Source organism: Protopterus annectens, chromosome 6.part0, assembly GCF_019279795.1.
Source record: "Protopterus annectens isolate FY-2018-M chromosome 6.part0, PAN1.0, whole genome shotgun sequence".
NCBI classification, from domain to species: domain Eukaryota; kingdom Metazoa; phylum Chordata; order Ceratodontiformes; family Protopteridae; genus Protopterus; species Protopterus annectens.
Genome location: NC_056737.1, coordinates 560,346,516 through 560,373,169, shown reverse-complemented (window position 1 = coordinate 560,373,169; position 26,654 = coordinate 560,346,516).

The following is a 26,654-nucleotide window of genomic DNA, read 5'->3' as shown; positions in this document are numbered from 1 at the left end:
AGCCTGGTGAGCAGGACGTTAGTGTGCCTGACGATAGAGTCACCTATTACAAGTGTATCAGGTGTGTTGTTTAGTCTTAAGGGCTGTGACTGTTCGGCACACTGGCTTTGTGAGATATGTGTTGCACGTGTTTTGTTTTGGGGTATCAGTTGCTTGGGTGTCTGCTTTGGAGGTCTCTGCTGCTTAGACAGATCTTTATTTAGAGCCTCTGAGTATGTTTTTGTGTGATTATGTGTTTGGTTTGCTGTTGTGGTAGGTTTATGTGAGACTGGAATTGTAGTGAGTGTATTTTCCTTCTCCTCCTGACTGGTTATGCCAGTACTGAGTTGAGAGAGCTTAGACTCCAGTTTGGCTATATGGTTGCATCTCTCACATGTGTTGGAATTTGTTGGGAGGAGGAGAGGGTTGTCTGTGTACATGAGGCAGTTGTAACATTGCCTCAAGATTCCCAGATTCACCAGCTTGACCAGAGAGGAGATTGACAACTGACCTTTGGACATGCTAGAATAATATTGGGAATTCCTTTATAATTGAAAACAAGGGCCAGTGGGGAGTGAGGGTGTAGTGCTTTTAATTGTTAGTGCTGACTTATATAATTGCTTTAGTGAGCAAGTGCCAGGTAACTTAAGTGCAATGTGTTACAGGTAACTTAAATGCAAAATTGACAAACAGTAACTTTCTTTCAAGTGAAACAAGGAAATAAGTACAGTAAGCAATGCAGATTTCACTAGTGATCCACAGAAGCGCTGAGAAGCCGCGTATTAGGTGGAATTAGCGTTCCAGGGAAATTACAAGCAAACAAACAACAAGCATATAAACAAAGCTAGATTCAGCAGGCCTTGATCTAGTCTATGCTACAGCAAACAAGGTGTACCAATTTCAGTAAGATACAGTTCAAATATTCAGGCACTATAAACCTTTAACCAGAAATTCCCAGCTCAGAAAGGCAGAGTCCAGCCTCTTCTCCCACAAGAGTGCAGACCACGAACCTTCTTAATGTAAAATAACTGGCCTGAAGCCCAAGTGCTTAAACCAGAACTAATACACTTTAAGAATAACAGACACTGGGCTCTCAGTCAGCAGTTCCCAACTTAGAAGGATGAAAGCTACCTGTCCTGCCACCACAGTGCATGCCACAAACCTTCCTAATGTAAAACAACTGGTCTGAAGCCCAAGTGCTTAATCCAAAAGACTTAGAATGATAGCTACACTTTAATCAAGTTACTACCAAGCAGTAATAAATACAATTGAATACTTTAGAGAATGCCTGGATTAGTGCTCAAGTTACAACAAAGTTAGATCCAGCAGGCCCAAACCCAGTCTATGCCACAGCAAACAAGGCACACCAACTTCAGTAAGAAGCAGTTCAGATATGCATGCACTATAAGCCTTTAACCAGAAATTCCCAGCTCAGAAGGGCAGAGTCCAGTCTCTCCTCCCACAAGAGTGCAGACCACGAACCCTCTTAATGTAAAATAAGTGGCCTGAAAGCCCAAGTGCTTAAACCAGAATTAATACACTTTTAGAATAACAGACACTGAGCCCTCAATCAGCAGTTACCAACCTAGGAGGATGTAAGCTACCTGTTCTGCCACTACAGTGCAGACCACAAACCCTCTCAGTGCAAAACAACTGGTCCGAAGCCCAAGTCTTTAAACCAAAAGGCTTAGAATGAGTTACACCAAGCAGTAATAAATACAACTGAGTACTTTTAAGATGATGCAAAAGTAAAATAAAGTAGGTAGAAACACAAGTACAGTAAAAGCAGATGATTTTTTTTTTTCTGAACAAGTGCTGAGATCAAAGAAACAGATTTGAGTGCTGAAACTAGAAAACTGGCTAGTTATAAGAAAAGAAAACTAAGCTAGAAGGCTTCCCTCCAACACAGAAGGGCTTGGGGGCTCAGAAGCCTACAAATAGTCTATACCACTTAACAGGAAAGGCAGGAAACAAGCTTAATTTTTTTTCTGTTTCCCAGATGCTCTCTTTGTACACAGTAGGAGTGCCTGAAATCAGTATATGATCTCACTGCACTCAGTTGAGTGAGCAAATGAGATGGGCCCAGAAGGAGTATCCAAACACAAACTTACAAGAGAGGTGGGCAGTTTCAAGGCCACTAAGATTAACACCAAAACAAAAACAGGGAGGGTGGGTGGGACAAACTGAAGAGCAGAGTGAAAACTTCCATTTCAGTTAATATTCCTGCAACACAGTTAAAATCAATTTAAATACTGTATTTTTTGAAAAAAAAGTGCACATAAAGGTACTTAAATTCTCTTATACGTCCAGTTGAATACAGCTAGTTCTTAGCCGGCCAAAGCTGAGGTTTTTAAGCAGAAAATATTTCACACTGTACCACTCAAATAGTCAAGGACAGGAAATCAAAGAATGTGGCTACCCCCACACCTGTAATTACTAGCAAATAATAAAATTCAGCAAATACTGACTAACTTCCAGTTCAGTTAATATTCATGCAACACAGTTAAAATCAATTTAAATACTGTATTTTTTGAAAAGAAAAGTGCAGATAAAGGTACTTAAATTCTCTTATACGTCCAGTTGAATACAGCTAGTTCTTAGCCGGCCAAAGCTGAGGTTTTTAAGCAGAAAATATTTCACACTGTACCACTTAAATAGGCAAGGACAGGAAATTAAAGAATGTGGCTACCCCCACACCTGTAATTACTAGGAAATAATAAAATCCAGCAAACACGACTAACTTCCAGTTCAGTTAATATTCCTGCAACACAGTTAAAATCAATTTAAATACTGTATTTTTTTAAAAAAAAAGTGCAGATAAAGGTACTTAAATTCTGTTATACGTCCAGTTGAATACAGCTAGTTCTTAGCCGGCCAAAGCTGAGGTTTTTAAGCAGAAAATATTTCACACTGTACCACTCAAATAGTCAAGGACAGGAAATCAAAGAATGTGGCTACCCCACACCTGTAATTACTAGCAAATAATAAAATTCAGCAAACACTGACTAACTTCCAGTTCAGTTAATATTCCTGCAACACAGTTAAAATCAATTTAAATACTGTATTTTTGAAAAAAAAGTGCAGATAAAGGGACTTAAATTCTCTTATATGTCCAGTTGAATACAGCTAGTTCTTAGCCGGCCAAAGCTGAGGTTTTTAAGCAGAAAATATTTCACACTGTACCACTTAAATAGGCAAGGACAGGAAATCAAAGAATGTGGCTACCCCACACCTGTAATTACTAGCAAATAATAAAATTCAGCAAATACTGACTAACTTCCAGTTCAGTTAATATTCATGCAACACAGTTAAAATCAATTTAAATACTGTATTTTGTTAAAAGAAAAGTGCAGATAAAGGTACTTAAATTCTCTTATACGTCCAGTTGAATACAGCTAGTTCTTAGCCGGCCAAAGCTGAGGTTTTTAAGCAGAAAATATTTCACACTGTACCACTTAAATAAGCAAGGACAGGAAATTAAAGAATGTGGCTACCCCCACACCTGTAATTACTAGGAAATAATAAAATCCAGCAAACACGACTAACTTCCAGTTCAGTTAATATTCCTGCAACACAGTTAAAATCAATTTAAATACTGTATTTTTTTTGAAAAAAAAGTGCAGATAAAGGTACTTAAATTCTGTTATACATCCAGTTGAATACAGCTAGTTCTTAGCCGGCCAAAGCTGAGGTTTTTAAGCAGAAAATATTTCACACTGTACCACTTAAATAGGCAAGGACAGGAAATCAAAGAATGTGGCTACCCCGACACCTGTAATTACTAGCAAATAATAAAATCCAGCAAACACTGACTAACTTCCAGTTCAGTTAATATTCCTGCAACACAATTAAAATCAATTTAAATACTGTATTTTTGGAAAAATAAAAGTGCAGATAAAGGTACTTAAATTCTCTTATATGTCCAGTTGAATACAGCTAGTTCTTAGCCGGCCAAAGCTGAGGTTTTTAAGCAGAAAATATTTCACACTGTACCACTTAAATAGGCAAGGACAGGAAATCAAAGAATGTGGCTACCCCCACACCTGTAATTACTAGCAAATAATAAAATTCAGCAAACACTGACTAACTTCCATTTCAGTTAATATTCATGCAACACAGTTAAAATCAATTTAAATACTGTATTTTTTGAAAAAAAAGTGCAGATAAAGGTACTTAAATTCTCTTATATGTCCAGTTGAATACAGCTAGTACTTAGCCGGCCAAAGCTGTGGTTTTTAAGTCCACATTTTCTTCCAAAATTGCCATTTTGCAAATGGGTATTAGGGGAAGAGCAACAATTTGAGCCATAGTCAGGGACAGTTGAGAGGCTTGGATAGACCTGATTTTATAAAGTGATTTATTTGCACATACCTCTCAACCTTTTAACACAGGAAATCTGGGCAATGCCAAATATATTGGGGGAACATACAGACAGTACTAAAAAGTGCTGTTGTATAAGCATAGTTGATAGAGTAACAGGTCTTGCTTTAGCATGCATTTTTCTGAAGGGTGTGATGTATGAAACTCAACATCTGTCATTATTTAGTGACTTTATTCCTAAATGATTTGCCAGAAAACCACAAATCTTATGAGGAACAAACCAAAAATAAGAAGCAAAAATCTATTCATTCTGTGAAACTCTGGACAGTTGAGAGGTATAGTTCACCAGGGGCTGTCTTTGAGTTTGCCACCCTTCCCTCTCACAAAATAATGGTTGAGTGGGGCCTCCCCCCTGCAGCCATTCCAATGTCCCGTTACTTGGCTATTTCACCCCATTTACCATAACATTGTAATGTGCATGCTGCTTTACTTCTACAATGATCTAGATTTCATTTAAAAGTTTTATTTTTACATTTTACAGCACAAATACTAATAGACAGCTGATAAACAAAGCAATGCAGTCTCACAATGAAAATAGACTTACCATTAAAACTTCTCAGCCCATGAAACTCACATTCATTGAAACAACATTGAAACCCACATTCAAAGATAATACATCTGGCCAGTGGCAGATAAAGATTAACTTTGGGCTGTTTTCAAATCATATGGCCATTTCACATGAAACATACACGTGTTCTTTGATACACCTTCCTGATTGTATTAAATTACATTCCTTGAATAATACAGTATAATTGTTAGAGGGTGTTTTAAATTTATTGTTTTGAACATTTTTCCAGTAAACAATGAAACAAAATGCATTCACCAATAATAACAAAACTGCCCAATTCAGAACATTTCCATCATAAAAGTCTACTCAAACTTCTACAATCCACCAGTATCAGTAAATATGTACAATCTCTGCAGAAGTAAAAGTCATCTAAATAATTCCACATAAAAGAGATCTGTAACTAATGTTGCTGCTAGCAAACAACTTTATATTTCATTGTTTCATCTTCAAATAAAATACCTGTTGCCCTTGAGGAATAAATTGCCCATGTTACATTAAAAAAATGATAAGCTAGTAATATTGCAATAGAGAATGGATGGCAAACCGATAACAGATTGATAGTTACTAGGTATCCCTACCAAATGATATTCTCAGGACTGCAGCATTCACTCCCTTTAAAAGTACAACACAGTACAGTATCAGCAATGTATCTGCATATTGTAGGAGTAGAACCCCGAGCCTTCTGCATCAAAAGCAAGTACACTACCTGTTGTGCTATTAACAATGCAAGCAGGCTCAGCATAAGAAGCACTAAACTTCTCTTCCCCTGAAACACTTAGATCCTTATAAAATCCACTCAACACTCAACTGTATCTCTCGGCTTTGCACCACATGAGCACAAGAAATCTGGAAAAAGCAAAAATGTATTGGGGGTGGGGACAAAAGCCCAAAAACCAGGGACATTTTTTAAACATTGTTTATATAACCTTGGAAAGTTGTTAGAATAAAAGGTTGTGCTATTGCCATGCAATTCACTGCCCAGTCTTAAACCCAGAACCTATACTAAACCCTGTACTACAGTCAGATCAACATGCCACTATGCCAAATCAGCTGTTTCTTGAAAGGCAGGAAGACTGAAATTTAAATGGCTATCATTTAGTGAATTCAGTTCTTGCCATAGCTCTCAACTTCTTAGCACAAAACACCTGGACAAAGCCAATATTTGGGGAGTACAGCACCCAAACATGTTCAGTGAATTCAGTTCTCACCATATCTCTCAACCTCTTAGCACAAAAAACCTGCACAAAGCCAGTAATGAGGGGAATACAGTCCCAAAAATGGGGACAGATTTCAAATATTGATCTTATAAACTTAGATAATTGCTAGAATAAAATGTTTTTTTACCATGTACTTTCTGAAGAATATGAAGTCTGAAATTCAAATGTCTGTCATTATTTTGTGAAGTCAAAATCCAGACAACCACAGATTTTATGAGAAACAGAACACAAATATGAGGTAAAAATCTGAATGCTTTTCACAAGTGATGTTGGGTAGGGAATTCAGGTTCTTGCTACCTGCACCCAAGGTTGAGGGTTTCAACCTGAATTACTCTCTCTAGCCACCAGGCACACACACACACACACACACACACACACACACACACACACACACACACACACACACACACACACACACACACCTAGTTCAAGCAGTGAAAAAGCTAGTACCTGGAAGATCGCTCCAAATAAGCAGTGAAAGTCCATGTGCTCCCAATTCAGTAGTCCTGACTCTTCCATAAGCAGTTCCCTAAGCTCCATTCAAAGAAGCAGCTCTTTTTCTTTGTGCTAGAATGCTGAGCACGCATGCATGCACTGCCTCTATGCATTCTGTGTGTGCACAGACTGCAGAACTTGCAGATGGATCCCCTTCCAGTCTATGTTGTTGTAACTGCATAGACTTCTGGGGCATCTGTAGACTGGGGCCTTCTTCCAAATCTGGACTGGTTAAACAGCATTTCGGATTTGAGTTTCCACACATGCATGCTTGGGTGCTGGGATTTTTTTTTTAATTTTGGTTTTCTTTTTGTACAGCTGGGGGGGGTTGTAGTCCTGAAGTCCAATAGCATGAGCTGCCACTGGCAAATTCTCTATTTAGGCTCAAATTAACCTATCTATTAGGTTAGAGATTGGCCACACCCATCCTCTGGTAGATAATTATATATTAGCCATAATGAGAATAACTGAGATCATAACTTAGATAATTTGAGAGGACCTATGCATGAGATAAAGCATTTAGGAGCTGTCTCTGTCCATTAGTAGTACAGGAGCCAGTCCTGTTTAGGTTTCCAAGAGATTGCTCTTAAGGAGGTTTTTAAACACAGCATGGGCCACACTACTTTTGAAGTACTGTGGCAGAATGTTCAGCTTTCTGGAATGAATATACAGAATGTTCTTTTTTTTCCTGCAACTACAATGAATGATTGTTTAAATATATATTATATTCACCCCACTTGAAATGTTTGCAACACTCTCCCCATATTCTAAACTTGTATCTAACACATGTATACTTAGCTAACTCCTTCTCTCCATTATGAAGTCTTACATTTTGGAATGTATATTATTATCTCTTTAGACTAATTTCTCTTTGCTTATGCACTTTACATTTGCTTATTTTTTTTTTCCATCTATGCTTTTATTTTTTGAACTCCAACTTGTGTACTATCCTGTAGCATGAATTACTATCTGTACTGTAAATGCTTTTTGTGTGTGAATTTTATAAGAAACTTATTTTGTAATCTAGAGCTTTTCTCCATGGGTCTCCACTGAAAATGGGCTTTTGGCCCAGTTGGACTAACCCGGTTAACAAATGTCAGTAAATAAACTAACAGTATTCTCTATTGATTTTGCAGTGGGTTAGGTAAGGTTCTAGTACTGAATCTGTTACAAAGATGGGAGGTAGCAAACATTAATTATTTAAAGGTAAGTGAGCTTTACAGAAATACATTTAGCTTTTGATATGGTATGACAACTGTACTATGTTTTATTAGGGAATTACACTGGAATAAATCTTCACCTTGGTATAATTGTTTGTTGGCTGGATGCCTTAGTTTTTTTTTTAGCAGATATACTTTCAAGAGTGTTCCATTTCCTTGTAATGTTTATAGCCATTATGCAGTTGATGATGTTTGCAGATGACATTGTGATCTGTAGTGAGAGTAGGAATCAGGTTGAGGAGACTCTGGAGAGGTGGAGATATGCTCTAGAGAGCAGAGGAATGAGGGTCAGCAGGGCTAAGACAGAATATATGTGTGTAAATGAGAGGGAGGGTAGAGGAATGGTGAGGATGCAGGGAGTAGAGTTGGTAAAGGTGGACGAGTTTAAGTACTTGGGATCAACAGTTCAGAGTAATGGTGAATGTGGAAGAGAGGTGAAGAAGAGAGTACAGGCAGGGTGGAATGGGTGGAGAAGAGTGTCAGGAGTGATTTGTGACAGACGGGTATCAGTAAGAGTGAAAGGAAGGTCTACAAGAGTGTAGTGAGACCAGCTATGTTATATGGGTTGGAGACAGTGGCATTGACAAAAAGGCAGGAGTCAGAGCTGGATGTGGCAGAGTTAAAGATGTTAAGATTTGCAATCGGTTTGACTAGGATGGATAGGATTAGGAATCAGTATATTAGAGGGTCAGCTCATGTTGGACAGTTTAGAGACAAAGCAAGAGAGACGAGATTGCGTTGGTTTGGACATGTGCTGAGGAGGGATGATGGGTATATTGGGAAAAAGATGCTAAGGATGGAGCTGCCAGATAAGAGGAATAGAGGAAGGCCTAAGATAAGGTTTATGGACGTGGTGAGAGAGGACATGCAGGCGGTTGGTGTGACAGAGCAAGATGCAGAGGATAGGAAGAAATGGAAAGAGATGATCCGCTGTGGCGACCCCTAACGGGAAAAGCCGAAAGAGAATGATGATGCAGTTGATATAGATGCTCTTTGATTTATATATTTGCTGCATTCTCAGTGCTGAGCCTCTTTTGGATGAAGGTCAAAAATACATTCAGCACTAATTCAAAATCAATAATAATAACTTAGCACCATTGACAACAAAAGGGTTACCCAATGTTTGGTATAATATCATTAGGCATTTCAATTTTTTGGGCAACATCGTTTAAAATAAAATACTGATCTGCTATATCCTTTGTTTGGGGATATTTATTTCTTCCAAAAATGGTTGAAATAAAAAAGAAGTATATAATAAATAAAGAAATGTATACATAAGGGAATTAGGCAATGGCTATGCCGAGTCATACCATTATGAAAGTTATCTTATTTTCTAGATACTGGTTTACTCTTCAAAACCTTACTATCTTCATTGCCAGTACAGAAACAATAGAGCAAACAATTGCTAGTTACTATAGCTACTGCTTACATCTAGTATTACTCTCTAATGCACACCTGACATATACAAAGAGGTAGACTTAGCTTATCAGATGTTTCAGTATACTAACAGCTGTTTTAGAACCTCTGCTTTAATACACTGACTCATAATCTTATGTCCTTTAGAAAGAAATACATGTACAGCAAGTAACATTGAGCATTGTGTCTAATGCTACAAACTGAAAGATTCTTAGCTAGTTGTCTTACAACTGATTTCAGGAATGTTTTTTCTTTTCCCACTTGAATCCGAATTACTTATAAGTGAGAATAATTGTCAACAACTTTTAAAATGTTTTCCTATCTGTTGCACTTATTCAACACTGGAGTGTCCTTTCTGTACTATTCTGATTCCCGTTGGATGTCTTCATAGATATATTAGTTTAAAAACTACCATGGCCTTTATAGCCTAGCCATGCAAACCAGCCCAATTGTTACCCTATATATCACTGGCATTTATTAGGAGGGAGTATGCTAGTTAGGAAGTTTGTAGAGGTTATGGGGAGTATGTCAGTTTGGGCATTACTGTCTGCCTCTGTCTATCAAAGACATGAGGGCCTGACCTGGGGTGAATTTGTAATTCCACATCTATTTTTTCATGTTTTACTTAAATAGATTTAGCAATGGATTCTGCTTCACATCGATGGGAAGCTTGTTCCAGAGCATGAGGGTCCTCTGAAACGCATATCTGTCTCACATTCATATCTTATTTACTGTATATTACAAGCAACATTTAAATCCTTGTATCTAGTGCTTCTGATGCTGTTCATTTTGTGGATGTGCATTAGGTCCATAAATTCTGCCTCAGTAACCTGTAGGAAGCCAAGTAATAAGATAAAGCTTTAAGGCGATCCATATAGAACAATGTGTTTATTCCTTGGATTCTTCTGGCAAGAACACTACTGGGCATTCCAACTGCTGCATATACCTTGTCAGGCACATGACAAAGGAGGCATAATACTCAACCATAGGTCTGATAAGAGTCAAATAAAGTGTCACTATGACTTCCTTGGACCTGGAGGCCATGCCTTTACTTATAAGTTGGGTAACTAAGAATGATTTTCTTACTACTTTGGTCATGTGCTGGTCAAAAGCCAGATTACTGGCTACATATTTTCCCAGATTCATGACTACCAGGTCAACATTTAAGATTGCCTTATTGATGGATTAATTAACTTGGGTGGCAGTTTCTAAGAAACCAATATAATGTATTTCTTGGCACTGAGTTTTAATCTGTGACTTTGGCACCAGTGAATTGTCTGTGTTAGATCCTCTTGTAAGATATTTCATGGGGGAATCTCTATGATTACTCACAATTTGCAATATTCTGCAAATCTGGTCAGCCAAAGGCCAAGCCTTTACCCCCAAGAAGTAGATACCCAATAGCAACAATCCCAGCACAGACTGCAGAGGTACCCCACTGGTGACCAGGCTCTTAGCTGAAGTGGTCTCACCACTCCTGACTTCCTGGGTCCTGCCTCTGAACCAGCTGGTAATCCAATGAGATTTTTTTGGATTGTGCCCAGTACAGTGATTTTGTCTCCAATACCTGAGAAGGATATTGTATTAAATACCTTAGCCAGGTCCAAGTAGGTGGTATACACTGCTTTCCCTCATCCATTGCCTTTGTGACTTTCTCAAAGACCACCAGGTTTAGTAGGCATGACCTTCCCTTGTCAAAGCCAAACTGGGTTGATAATTCATTTTGTGGCTTTGAATATTAGACTAGTTAGACTAATAAGTCTGTAGCTTCCAGGTTTGGTTGATTGTCCACCCTTGTGAAGTGGGATAAGAGTTGCAGTCTCATGATACAAAGCCCATTTTAAGGCTATAATTGAAAAGTGACTGAAGTGGTCCTGATAGGTCTTACATCATTAGTTATAGTGTCTTAAAGAAAAGTGGTAAACACAGCTTCCAATCTGGCCAGAATCCATGGGGAAGTATTATCTTTGTCAGCAGGACAACCATAAAACAAATTTCAGATTGAAGGCCTGATTCATTGAAGTCAGGGCAGTGTTGCATACAAGTGCTGCTGAAAATGAGGAGCAGCCCTTTAATGTGAATTACTCCAAATGTAGTAATATAAGTAAGGACCTAAAAGAAGCTAATATTGTAGTAGCTGCCTAGTGTTCGGAATTGTCAAGCAAATTACAATGCACAACCTATTGTCACATCTGCATACTTCCCCAGACTGAATAGTGTAGGATTGACTTTAACATGCAGAACTACTGGTCTGATAATTCCTTGAAAATAATTGTTCAAAAATCAAATTTAAATAAACAGTTTGATTAATGAAAAAAAATGAACAGACACACAAAAATCCTTTGGCCATCTCCAGATCACAAACTTAAATATACTACCTTTGAAGTTTGATACCGACAACTTCATATGATATGAGAATAGTCTGAATAAAAAAATACTGAACATAAACAAAACAATTTTAATAACAACCAATTCATTTCAAAGCCAGACTTCATCAGATTGAGAAATTAATCAACTGACATTCTCCAACAAGATAAGACACATCACAAAATCATTATATCAGTGGTGTAAACTCCATACTTTTAAAAATATTTTAACATTTTCAACATCATTTAGCCCTGGAGGTGTATAAGCATTCAGTCTCTCACCTGCCCATAATTTTCTTTCCAATCAAGTATCTCCTCTACATCTAGTCTCACTCTGTAATATTTAACCTTATCAGAAACAGAAAATAAAAATGTTTATTTTTGTCGTGATCTTCTGCATGTATAACTAGAGCACTGGTTTTGTCCTGAGTGTATAGCACTCATGAGGTCATACGTTCTAAAATTCAACTCCCTGTAAATTCTCCCAATATAAAATGAGTCACATTTAATATGAAATGCCACATAAACAATAAACATGGACTTACAGTCAAACAGACCCAGTACTTGTATGTTGTGTTCACTGAGTTTCATTTCAGAAACCCAAAGGTAAATTTAGTTAGGTTCTACTATAAGTATTTGAGTCCCAAGCATTTGAAGACTACTGTTCCAAAGGCAGGAACTCAATTGTCTTGAAGCTTGTATAGGCTGGTTCTCAAACAAGAATATGAGTTCAGGCAAGCAGCTGCTACACCTTACCCGAGCACAGCATTTGAGTTTGAATAAGATAAGTGTGTGATCCATGGAGAGAAGGGGGTATGGGAATGTTGATTAGGGCAGTGACTGGGAAGGAGGTTTAGGTTTAATGAGTGGGAGAGGGGTTTTAATGTCAATGAGCAATAGATAGTTAGAGGTTTAGGGACTGGGTGGTGGATTTAAGGGCAGGGACTGGGAAGGATGTTTTATTGTTAGGAGCAAGGACTCAGGTTAGGAGTTTGACAGTTAGAGTTAGGGCTCTTTTAGGGCTGTACAGTTTTTAGGGTTAATGCTAAGGCTCTCATAGAGCTATACAGTTTTATAGTGCCGAGTGTTGGGAGGTCATACTGATTGGCTGGAAAGCCATGGCACTCCCCTTTTTAACTAAGTCTAAGTACAGTTGATGAGAATACCAGTAAGCTCTCCGATGTTGAGTTCAAACCAGATCACAGAGATTGCCCAACAGATGAAAAAGCAGTGTGACTCAGTCAGAAGGATACCAAAGGATTCCATTCTTAATGCAGAGGTGGCTGGGTGGAGCAACTCAATGGAAGATGAGAATTAGTGAGGTGATGATGAATGGCAGAAGAAATCTGCTGTTGTTGGAAGTATGAAACCTGAAGTACATAACATAGAGAGTGCTAGTGAGCAAGAAGAATCAGAAAAGGTGTTACAGTAAGAGATATCTTGATCTTACAAGTATTCAGCATGTAGATTGCATTTATATTGAGCTTTGTACATAATGAAATTGTTATTCTGGATAGGGGACCATGTGGACTTCCAAACACTTAAAACGCTTTTTGGAGGAAGAGGAAACAGGTGAATAGTCAGAACAGAAATGAGCAGAAATGAGCAGAAGTGATGAAAAACATATCTGTAAATGAAAACAGTGTAGAGTAAAATGAAAGTGAAGTAAGATGAGAAGTAGCAGAGAGTACAACTGAAAGAACTATTTGTCAAAGAAATCTTAAGAAGAATCAATGAATACAAACATGGAAAATAAACCCCTGGATTCAATAAACTCCATGAAAGAATATCACTATTCTTGCATGGAGTGGTTCATGTGTGTATAGCACAGCAGCGCTTCTTGCATATTCATGAAGGTGCGGTGCTGTTCTATCAATATGGACACGAACTGTAAATTACTGCAGTGGGCATGTCCAAGTAGTGCATGGACATTGAACACACCTCCTGCACTCAGTGCTGCAAAGCGCTTTCTAAACTGATCTGGTATAATATTAGAGATTTACTCTAATATTATGCCAGTATTTCAGTGTCTGCAGACACTGAAATGAAATAAATGATCATTTCAGTGTCCACGTACACTGAAATCAACAGGGCATCAAGAGAACAATGCAGGGTATGTGTGTGACAGGTTCTGTGACACACCCACTGGATTGCCAAAGTGCTGTATGACACCTCCACAACCTGATGAAGCAGGAAATGTGTGCAAATGCACAAATAATGGGGGATAAATACCTCAAAAGGGACACAACACACATATTGCCCACTAAACTTAGAAAGTTGATAGAAAACAGGTCATGCGTTAGCATGAATTACCGAAGGGTAGAAGTCTAAAATTAAATATATCCCAATATTCCCTGACAGCAGCGCATGTGGACAAAGGCTCAAATAATGAGGGGAAAAACAATAAAATAGAGACACATATGAAAAATTGCCCTCACACACATAGAAAGTTGATAGAAAACAGGATATGTATTAGCAGAAGTCCCTGAAAAATAGAAGTCTGAAAGCCAAATAAATGCCATTATTTCATGATTGCAGTCCTCAATGACTTGTCAGAACACTACAAGACTCACTTATATAACATAATAATATAATAATAATAATCTGTGCAGATACAAAGGCTGGTGTTGGAGAGAGAGTGTTCTTCCGGGTGCAACGCTGGAGCATTTGGGAGTCCTGGATCATGGCTGGACTCCTAGTAAAAAAAATAAAGAGAAACTGCTGCAGGGCCAGTACCAGGGCTCCCAATGCAAAGTGGAGGCCTGGGACCATCTTGCATGTGACCTCACTAGTGCGACTGGCATCCCCTGGACTGGTGATCAGGTACAGAACCACTATGCCAACCTAAAGCGGAGGAAGGGGGATTTCTTGTACCAGTGGATCCAAGATGGATGGGCACAGAATGCCCCAGTAGTGTGTAAGTATCACTATCAAATAGTATGTAGCAAATACTAGCCTGAGAATATGATAGACAGCTATGTATAATGTGTGATTTCTCCCCTACAGCTGCAGCAGAGAGGGCTGTGAACATTGAAGCCCACTGTGACAGACTGCTGAGGCTGTTCCGACAGGCTGGTGAGTATAAATCTATTTTGCAGTATATAGTCCAAATAGCTAAAAGGAGAACATTGCATACTGCTAGTAGGTACACTCTTACTGTGTGAATTGAATAAATATAAAAGTTTGACTGACTAATATTGGTGTGAAATAAAGACCCTTTTCAAAAAAACGGTTATGTTTAGTCTGGTAAGTTGTTTGAGACATATATACTGCACTAATCTCTGAACCCTGAATAGTAATGTGTGAAGTATAAAACTTTGTTCCATGCAGCATTGTTTTGTGTTAACCTTTGCTTTCAAGATTGTAGTAATCCAAAGGATTAATACACAGTACAATAATTATCTGTCATGCATGAATCACAGGATTTCAAGTTCAGACTGTCTAACCAAGAGACTATTATTCAGAAACCAGGGAAACAAAGACCAGTTCCCAAGTAGCTCATTGTGATGAGAAGTAACTTAGTTGTGAGTTTTGCACACCCAGACATGGTTCAAATCCAGGGAGTGAAAGATGTATGTAAATCTACATACAAGGAATCAGGAATAAATGTAAAAATAGTCAGGTAACGTTAATCTAAATTTTCCCCACAGGTTTTATAGGTAAGAAAATGTTGCTAGTAGCTGTATGAAGGGTATACTAATAAACTGTGTACAATGGTTCAAATAGCACACCACATGCCTTAAAATGACAGCAGGATAGGTACATACAATATTCACTCTTCCCGAATCATACCTCTCAACTGTACAGATAGTCACTGAATGTTCAGATATTTGTCTCAGAGTTTTGGTCTGTTTTACATAAAGTAATGGTGTCATGGCAAATCAGTGAAAAATCATTATAGACTGAAGTTAGAAAATAATGAAAGGCACATAAGTGTCAAACATCATATCCTTCAGAAAAGCCATTCAAATGCAAAACCTGTTATGCTATCAGCCTTCTAAGTTTGTAAGAGCAATATCTAAAAATTGTCCATATTTATGGCCCTTTGTCCCACTCTCATGTATGACTTTGTCCAGATGTTATGCTCTAAGAGGTTGAAAGGTATGTTCCTGATATATGTCTCCCAAGTGTCATGCTGTTACACTAGTGGTCACTGCTGGAAATAATCTTGGACACAGATAGGAAACCAGATGATGTATGTCAGTAGCACACTTACATAGCAGGTCAGGGTACTCCTCCTGTGCCAGATATGTACCCCTGACATGTACGAGTCTCCTCTATTCATGTACCCAGAGTTGTCACAGTTTGCCAAATACCATTTCAGGCTGACAGTTTAATAGGTATGTTTGTGCTACAGAAGCTATGGGCCATAGGTAGATATAAAGTGAGGGCAGACCCATAGAGTACTGAGCAGTACTGTTGTGGAAAATAGAAGCATAAACAGTTGTTAATGGACTTTTTGTCTCTTCCACCTCCCCTTATCTGGATCAATTCAATAATTCATATACGATGGGTATGTTCTACTCCAAACCTAATGCTGGGACTTGTGTTATATTATCATTCTTATGTTTGACTGCTTGCATGCAACATACCTTGCTCAAATACCATTGTTGGTGGCCTGTTGATGCCAATGTTGCTGGCATGCTGTTATGATGCATACTGTTGTTCCATTCCTGCATGTGTTCTGTTTGCTATGCAACTGTTCCAAATCTGTTTTATGGGATTAATTGGAACACACATACATGCTGTTATAACTAATCTCGAAATGTATTGTTCATGACTAACCAACATAATTTGTAAAACCTCAACACCATAGCACATCTGGGAAGGCAGATCCCAGCAGATCCACCTGTTCTGCCTCATCTGGTAATAGTTCCAGGCCCCAGCACATCTGGGACACAACACGGATCTTCCTCCGCCACTTGTTCTGAACCACCTTCGGGTGGAACCACCTCAGGGGATGGAGCCTGCCCCCACTGGGAGCGGGTGCAGACAGGAGGCTGTCATCCACCATCAGGTCCGGTGTTTGGTGCACACCACCCTTATATCTGAGTTTGGAGATCAGCTGTGCCAGATTGAGGGCCACCAGGAACAACTCCAGGGGCAGGTTGCTCCTCCTGTTCAGCCCCCAGCACAGCCACCTTTGGAGCCATGAAGGTGCAGTGGTGACTGTCCATGGGTGGGGATGTCAGTCCCACTGTAACCATATGGGGGTCCATGGGCTTCTGATTCCCAACCACCCTCCCTGTCAAATGTGTTTACCCTACTCATGTGTCATATACTGCCCCTGTTTGCTGTCTTGTCTGCCTTGTGTGTCTCCCTACCCAACCTACCTCCCCAGACATACCTACAATCCTTCCCCAACATCCCACTCTCACCTTAAAAAAAAAGAAAAGGGCATCTGTCCCAAAAAAAAAATGTTGCCCCATACATAGCTGTCCATTTCACACACGTGTCCACTGGACACATGTAATCTGGTCCATTTGGCTTGACAACACATTTCTGTTGTCCTCACCCCTCTCTCTCTGATGTTTGAGTGTCCAGGATTCTGTACAAATGCACAGCTGTTGCTGTATAAGAAATGGACAGCTATGGACCTTCCCTACACCTGTTCTGCAGATCTCTAACTATCTTTGCCTCTGTGTGCCCCTTTTCTCATCACTTTCCTATCACCCATTTTTTTCTTTTTAAAGAGATTAGCATGCACGTAAGCATGAGTTTGCACAATGCTAAGTGGAGTCAGCACAGATTAAGCACCTATACATTTATCCATGTATTGGCATTGCTTAGTGTCATGCAGACCCACTTGCAACTGCTTTAATCACTGTGTTTCCATCAGCTGCTGTTCTGCCTAGCAGCAAATGAATCAGTGCTACCAAGTCTCAAACCCAGGGCCCTATACACCATAGTCAGAGGAATGTACCACTCAACTATTTGACTTAGAAGGATTGCTGATGCTATTTCAAATATATCATGCAGTAGAGTCATTCAACAGTAGGGAAAACATTCCATATAATCAGTCGGGTTTTGTGTTTATACATATACACATGTATATATGTATGAAATTGCATATATATGGAAAATATGTACATAATATAAATAGAGATATGCATATAAAATATATAAACATGCATATATATATATATATATATATATATATATATATATATATATATATAGCGAGAGAGAGAGTGACTGAAATCCTCACATCAGCTCACTGATGTGTCAGAAATACACAACACTTATGGGGGTAGGCAACAGTACATCCTACAAGTATCTGGACATAACATTACATTAGGGAAATTACACTCAGCTGCTAAGCATGTCACCAAGCACTGCCCAAACTACAGTCAGACTGACACAACACTAACCCAAGTCTGCTATGGGGAATTACACATGTATTGGAAACTATATCAGGCACTATAGGGATATAACAGCACTGAAAAACAGACATCAGTGTGAAAGTGCATACCCACAACCAATTCTACCACAGTCACAGTGACATAAAAGTAAGCCAAAGGAACAGTACCGTATAAGGACTGTGTGAACAAAAACATCTCAACATATTTGCCACTCACACACTACCCCTACATATACTGGCATGATTCACAGTGTATTATTACATCTGACCGTGGTATGGGACATGTCTCAGTCTGTCCCTACAAACATACAGTTGATAGACCACCAGAAAGTGGAGCAGCATTCACAGGCAGATAGAAAAGGAGCCATAACACATACATCTACACCCCCTCCCTACACAGGCCAAATAACTTTGACACACTACACTGTTACACAATCCTGACAGTCTGTCAACAATCACCAGAAATACACAAACCTCTCAACTGTTCAAAGTCCCAATGAATGTCCAGGCTTTGTCCTCATATATAAGGCCTCTTACACATAACATGTCTGGCAATCTGATACATCACTGGGATGGTTTCAGGAATGAAGGCACTAAATATTGATATACCTTACCTATCACTCTCTTACTGCATGACATCTGGACAAAGCCTGACATACTTGGGGGACAGAGGCCCATAAACAGGGATATATGTGAAATATTGCTGTTATAAACTTAGACAATTGCTGATGTAACAGGGTTTGTTGCAACATATCTTTTTTTAGGGATATAAAGTCAGAAACACAAATGGATGATACCATTTACTGACTGCAATCCCCGCAGTATGCTACTGATTTTCCAAAGATAAAAAATGTCCGAGGAACACATCAAACATGAGAGTCCAACATCTGGTCATTCTGCAGAGAGCCCTAAAGTTGAGAGTTATGTCAACCACATAACGACTCTCAGACTTAAAATCATGCAGAAAAGCCATGTCCACTTAAACCCTGTTAAACTAGCATTAATTCAACTGGTTAACAGCAATACTTACATTCTTTCCTTATGTCTGGAACATTCTTCCCCATTTTGTTGGGCTGTCTCCACAGTTTTCATTGTAAGAGGTATTTCCAACTACCCTCTGTGATGCTGTTATTCACACACCTCCATGAAGTCTTTCTCACAGGCAAGGAAAAGGGGTAACGTCCACATGAAGTAATCAATTAAAGGAGTGTGTTGTCATGCCATTGGCTATAGGAATAGCTCCACAGGTGTTCTGCATGCGGTTAACAAGTGGGGGACACCAATTGGTGCACAGGCCATCAGCGCTCATGAGCATTACCTACAAAAGGCAAGCTGCTGCCTATGCAAAACAGATGTATACCCTACATATGGGAGACACACACACACACACACACACACACACACACACACACACACACACACACACACACACACACACACACACACAGACCAAGAAACCAACTACACAAAGTGGAATAAAAACAAGCTACACATAGTGGAAAAAAGGCATGTCAAACAAGTAAGCATGTAATAGAATGCAGTAGGGGGTATGTAATAATGGGAAATAGGAAGTACAACAAATATGTCTCAACAAGACTTGCTGTACTGATACATTGCTGATCAGAACCTATCGCCATAGCAACTGGGTCTGTCTGCAGTGACATAGATCACAGCTCAGGCCCCTGAGTCACCCCAGAAAAGGATGGCTGACATATGGTTACTACTGGAGTGTGTGTTGAACAATACTGACTGTGACACTGCTAGGCCAGCTACTGTGAAGTCATAGATTTCCATATGTTAATTTTGAATACAACTATGATATACATGTCTGTCACAGAAATTTGAGAGACCTATACAGGGTATTTGCATAGTGAAATACTGTTGCAGATGTGTGTGTTGAACTGCATGTGATATACTGAACTCATACCATTCAACTGTCCAGTGTTATGCACACTGACCATATTCGTGCCTCATATGTGTAGTCATTTACTCATAGAGTTGTGTTAAGTCTGGTAAATCATTGGCAACCTGTGAAGGCTGACATTACAACATATCCTTCTCTTTCTTTTGACTGTTCCTGTTAGGGGTCACCACAGCAGATAATCTGTCTCCATTTCCTCCTGTCCTCTGCATCTTGTTCTGAGACACCAACCACCTGCATGTCCTCTATCACCACATCCATACCCCTTATCTTAGGTCTTCCTCTTTTCCTCTTACTTGGAAGCTTCATCGTTATCAGCCTTTTCCCAATATACTCAGCATCCCTCCTCAGCACATGTCCAAACCAAGATAATCCCATTACTCTCTGACTTGGTCTCCAAACCGTCCAACCTGGCCAGGCACTTTAACATACATATCCCTAATCCTGTCCACCCTCTTCACACCCAATGCAAATCTTAACATCTTTAACTCTGCCATGTCCAGCTCTAACTCCTGCCTTTTTTCAATGCCACTGTCTCCAACCCATATAACATAGCTGGTCTCACTGCTCTCTTGTAGACCTTCCCTCTCACTCTTAATGGATCTCATCTGTCACAAATCACTTCTGACTCTTCTCCACCCTCCCCATTCTGCCTGTACTGTCTTCTTTACCTCTTCCCCACATGCATCATTACTCTGAACTGTTGATCCCAAGTATTTAAATTCACTCTATTTGCAAACTCTACTCCCTACATCCTCACCATTCCTCTATCCTCTCCCCATTCACGCACATATATTCTGTCTTAGTCCTGCTGACCATCATTCCTCCCCTCTCTAGAGCATGTCTTCACCTCTCCAGGGTCTTCTCAACCTGTTCCCTACTTTTACTACAAATCACAATGTCATCTGCGAACATCACAGTCAATGGGGACTCCTGGCTGATCTTCTCTGTCAACCTGTCCATCACCTCTGCAAATAAAAAAAGTCTCAGAGCTAAACCCTTATGTAATCCTACCTTGACAGTAAATGCACCTGTTACTCCTACCACAGAACTCACCACTGTCACACTACCCTTGTAGGTATCCTGTAGCACTCTTACAGATTCCTCCTCCACTCCTGACTTCCTCATATAATACCACAACTCCTCTCTAGGCACCCTGTCATATGCTTTCTCTAGGTCCACAAAGGCACAACACAACTCCTTCAAACCTTCTCGGTACTTCTCCATCAACACTTTTAGGACAAACATCACATCTGTACTGCTCATTCCTGGCATGAAACCATACTGCTGATCACTAATCTTCACCTCCCTTCTTAACCTAGCTTCCAACCTAGCTTCCACTACTCTTTCCCATAACTTCATGCTTTGACTGATCAGTGTTATCCCTTTGTAGTTACTACAGCTCTGCAAATCACCCTTATTCTTATAATTGGTAATCAAACACTTTTTCTCCAACCCACACGCATTCTCTCACTTTCCAAGATTACATTTAACAATCTGTTTAAAAAGACCACTGCCATTTCTCCTAAACACCACCATGCTTCCGCAGGTATGTCATCTTAACCAACAGCTTTTCCATTCTTAATCCTCTTCATAGCTATCATTACTTCCTCCTTGCTGATCTGTTGCACTTCCTGATTCACCATACCCACATCATCCAACCTATTCTCTCTCCCAGTCTCTTCATTCAACAGCCCCTCAAAATACTCTTTCCATCTGCTCAACACACTCTCCTCGCTTGTGACTACATTTCCCTCATTAGCCTTTATCACCCTTATCTGCTGCACATCCTTCCTAGATCAGTCTATCTGTCTAGCCAATTGGTATATGTCCTATTCTCCATCCTTAGTGTCCAACCTTTCATACAACCCTTCATACACCTCATCCTTAGCCTTTGCCACCTCTCTCTTTGCCGTGCATCCCATTTCCTTATACTCCTGTTTACTTTCTTCATCTCTCTGACATTCCCACTTCTTCTTCGCCAACTTCTTTTGCTGTTTACTCCCCTGTACTTCCTCATTCCACCACCAGGTCCTCTTGACCTCTTTCCTCTGTCCAGATGTCACACCAAGCACATTTCTAGTCATCTCCCTTACTAGCTGTGCTGTAGTTACCCAGATATTCGGTAACTCTTCACTGCCATCCACTGCCTGTCTTAACTTTTTCTGAACTTAACCTCACAATCACCCTTTTTCAGTTTCCACCATTTGATCCTGGGTGCTGCCCTAACATTCCTCCTCCTCCTCTTGCTTAACAACGTCATCCCACAGACCAGCATTCCATGCTGCCTAACTACAATTTCCCCTGTCACCAATTTACAGTCTCCAGTCTCCTTCAAACAGGTGCTCCTGCATAGGAGATAATCCACCTGTGTGCATCTTCCTCCACTCTTGTATATCACCCTATGCTCCTCTGTCTTGTTAAAATATGTATTCACCACAGCCATGTCCATCCTTTTGCAAACTCCACCACCATCTCACCTTTTTCATTCCTTTACTTAACACCACACCTACTCATCACTTCCACATCCCCTCTGTTCTCTTCAACAACATGCCCATTGAAAACTGCTCCAATCACTACTATCTTACCTTTGGGTACAGTCATCACCACTTCATTCAACTCAATCAAAGATTTTTCTGTCTCATCAATCGCACACACAGCCAGCAGAGCATATGCATTAACAACAGTCATCATTACACCAGCAATGTCCAGCTTCATTAACATCAATCTATCCAACACTCTTTTTACCTCCAAAAACACCCTGGCTATACTGTTCCTTCAGGATAACCCCTGCACCATTTCTCCTCCCATTCACACCATGATAGAACTATTTGGACCCAACTCTGATACACCTAGCCTGGTCTCTTGCACACACAATATATCAACATTTCTTCTGTCCATCCTATCAGCTAGCTCTGTCCCCATACCAGTCATACTGCCAACATTGAAAGTTTCTACCATACCTCTCAACCGTGCAGAATTTCCCAGTATTTACTAGTTTTAAAGGCAAAACAATGGGGTGCCATGAATTCCTGAGTGGCTCCTTTAATTTCCATTTTTTTTTTTTGTGATACAACTTTAAATTTGTCTGATGTCACCAAGCACATGCACAGCCTACAGGGAGTGATGATATCAACTTCTTTGGACTAAGTCAAATTGGATGGAATAAGCAATGGCAGCTTTGCAATTTAAGTTTGAATCTATCTCCCCGCCCAGCACCCACCCACACGCAGCATGAGAAATGGGCTCAGGCTCCCTGTCCCAAGTAAGAAAAAAAAAGAAAACAGGCCTTGCTGTTCTAATTTAAATGCGCTAAGCTTTCAGGCATGTGTGGTTCCTTGTTGGCAGCAGCAGGCAGCAGCTATTTTATTTAAGCAATGTGTTAAGCTTTGTTACACTCGGTGTATGTACATTATGTTATTTTAAGCAATGTGGTTCATTATTTAATCAGACTACCAGAGTGGTCCATTACTGGCAGCAGCTCCAGTCCACTCCGGTGTATTAAGCAATGTGTTAAGCTTTTAAACTAGTGTTCATTATTTATTTACACTTGTGTTTATTATCATTATTTTATTTTAAGCAGTAGTTATTGGCAGCAGCTCCACTGCATTAAGCAGCTTTCTAACACAAACCAGCTATGCTCCAGTGTATTAAGCAGCTTTCTAATCTAAAAAGTGTAAGTGTTCATTATCAATATTTTAAGCAGAGTGGTTATTGGATTGGCAGCAGCAGCTCTGCTGTATTAAGCAGCTTTCTAATTCAAATCAGCTACACTTCGGTGTAGTAAGCAGCTTCATCAGGGTCAGGGAGGGTGAGTGTGTAGCATGCATGGTTCTTTTTTGGTAGCAGCTCAGTGTATGTTCATTATTTTATTTTAAGCAGCTCAGTCAGAGTAGTTCATTATTTAAACAGATTATTGGCAGCAGAGTATTCTGTTTTAAGCAGAGTGGTCCTTTCATTATTGGCAGCAGCTCAGTGTATGTTCGTTATTCTATTTTAAGCAGAGTGATTTGTTATTCCTTATTGGCAGCATCTCAGTGTATGTCCATTATTCTATTTTAGGCAGAGTGGTTTAATATATAAGCAGATTATTCTATTTAAGCAGAGTGTGGTTCTGTTATTTTAAGCATTGTGGTTCGTTATTGGGAGCACCTCCGCTCCGGTGTATTAAACAGCTTCATTGGGGTGTGTGATTCTATTTAAACAGAGTGGTTTGTTATTTAAGCAGATTATTACATTTTAATCAGAATGTGGTTCATTATTTTAAGCAGAATGGTTTGTTATTGGCAGCAGCTCTGCTCTGGTGTATTAAGCAGCTTCATCGGGGTGTGTGCAGCTCACTCAGGAGGCTTTCTTTTCATTTCATTCAGCCTTAATGACTGCAGATTGAGTTCTCTTTGGTTTTTTTTCACTTCTTTTCCAGCAAGCAACTGAGTTTATATTTCACCAGCATGACTAGTTGTCATGTGTATTTTTTCTGAACTGTTAAACTATTTCAGTTTATCACTTATGCTGCCCTGCCAGAGAAACTTGGCTGAAACTGAAGTTAGTTGTTTACAGCATATATATATATATATATATATATATATATATATATATATATATATATATACCATTATTTTGCATATAGTTGCTTGAATTACATACATGTTTAAGTGCATTATACTTCATGTATTTATTACATGCTTAGTCTTGGAAGGTTTCCATTGCAGTAGTTAGGTTTCAGCGTTCATTAGCAAAGGGACCCTAACTCTAATGTAAACACACATAAAAAATTATTCAGATGTGTGGAGACATACATATACTCACAAACAGGTGCCATCAATACTGATACTTATGTTTGCATAAGTAGACATGTCTTTGGAAATTGCATGGCAGGCAAACTGAAGAACAGACAACCAAAACATGGACCCAGAGTCACCCTGCAGCCATTCCAATGTCAGTTCCTGCCTCTTGTACCTATTAAATGTGAGTTTCAAAGGCATTGAAGGTTTTCATTGTGAGACTGTATTGCTTTGTTAAGCAGATGTCTACTAGTGTTTGTGCTATAAAATCTAAAATAAAAGTTTTAAATGAAAGCCACATAATCATTGTAGAAGTAAAGCAGTAGGCACATTAATGTTTGTGGTAAATGGGGTGAAATAGCCATGTAATGGGACATTGGAATGGCTGCAGGGGGACACTGTGGCCATATTTTGGTTGTCTGTTCTTCAGTTTGCATTTGAAACTTGGTATCCCACAATCCCATTGGAGTGGGTGGGGTTACATAATTATGTATGCAAATAACATGTTAATCAGTGTACAGATTTGTACCTATTTTTCATGGGCCTTTGTCCAGATGTTTGATGTTTCCAAGTTGAGAGGTATGGCTCCTACCCTCACTAACACACTGCTAGCCTTTCTCCTCTCTTCCTACCATCTGAGCATCGGACATCCTCCAGGGTATGTCTGTGAATGCAAAAGCTACTGTGCTATCAAATGACTTAAGCATGTTAGAGCAATATTAAGAAAGTGTCACTAATTTTGGCCCATCTCCCCCCATGCATGTGTGGCATTCTCCAGATGTCCTGCTTTAACAGGTTGACAGGAATGACTAAGCAGCAAGAGTGTAAATACAGTTTGCCATACTAACATAGAACAGAAATGTATATCAGGTATTATCCTGTGCACATCTATGTATGAGTAGGTGTACCTGGCTGCCTCATAACAACAGACATGCAATGGAAAATGTTAGGTAAATAAGCTGCACATGTTGTACACATGTGTAATCTCAGTTTCTGTGCATCCAACAGAGTTAGATTTTGACAGCTGCTGGTTGTTGCATTGCCCTGACACAGACATGAGTACTAGAATAAGCATGATTATCAGGTTGAAATTTCAGAGGTATCCAACCATGTTATGACCTTGTGTCCATGTCTACTACAAACAGCCATATGACCACCAACATAGCTGTATGGACTCAGCAGTACCTTACCTGTAAAATGTGGCTCCACCAAAGCAGAGTAATCCTCTTTGCTGGACAGCAGCAATACACAAACCACATAATTGGTTGCTATGTCAGCTGTACAGGTCAGAGTAGGAGCAGGCATCAACTTTGCAGTGAGTCAACCTTTGTCTGAATGAGTATATAAGGTCCCACATGGATTACTGTAAGGCTAAGTATGAGTATAAATTGGACACATTCACCAAGGGCTATCACAAGGCCATCTTCACATATGTCTGCAATCTCAGAGGTGACAACACACCCCACCCTGTAATGGTGGTCAATCACACCACATACACACACACCATAGCTATAGGCAACCTGCTGCAGACAGGTTTAGGGCAAACATCACCCCTTGGCTCACCATCAGTGTAGGTGGATATGCACAGCACCTGAATCCCTCCCCTCATCATCAGGTAGCAGGTGCATACTGCCTAATCAAAGTCAACAAAAGCAAGTCTCCATGGGACCTGAGAACATTTCTGTCGGCATCCTACATGAACTCAGGCATATGTTTCCAGCTCCATTACACACTGTATGCAAGCAAAGCCTGAGCACCATTGACATCCCATCTGCAAGGAAGATGGCCACTGTCATCCCACATGAATAATGAGTAGTGGTTTATGCAATGTACTTGTCCTCATTGGGGGAAACATGACACATCAGGACCAGGAGTACAATTCAGGCTCATACTGTGGTGATAGATGACAGGGGTATGATGTGGTTGTACGTGGTGGCTAATGATAGG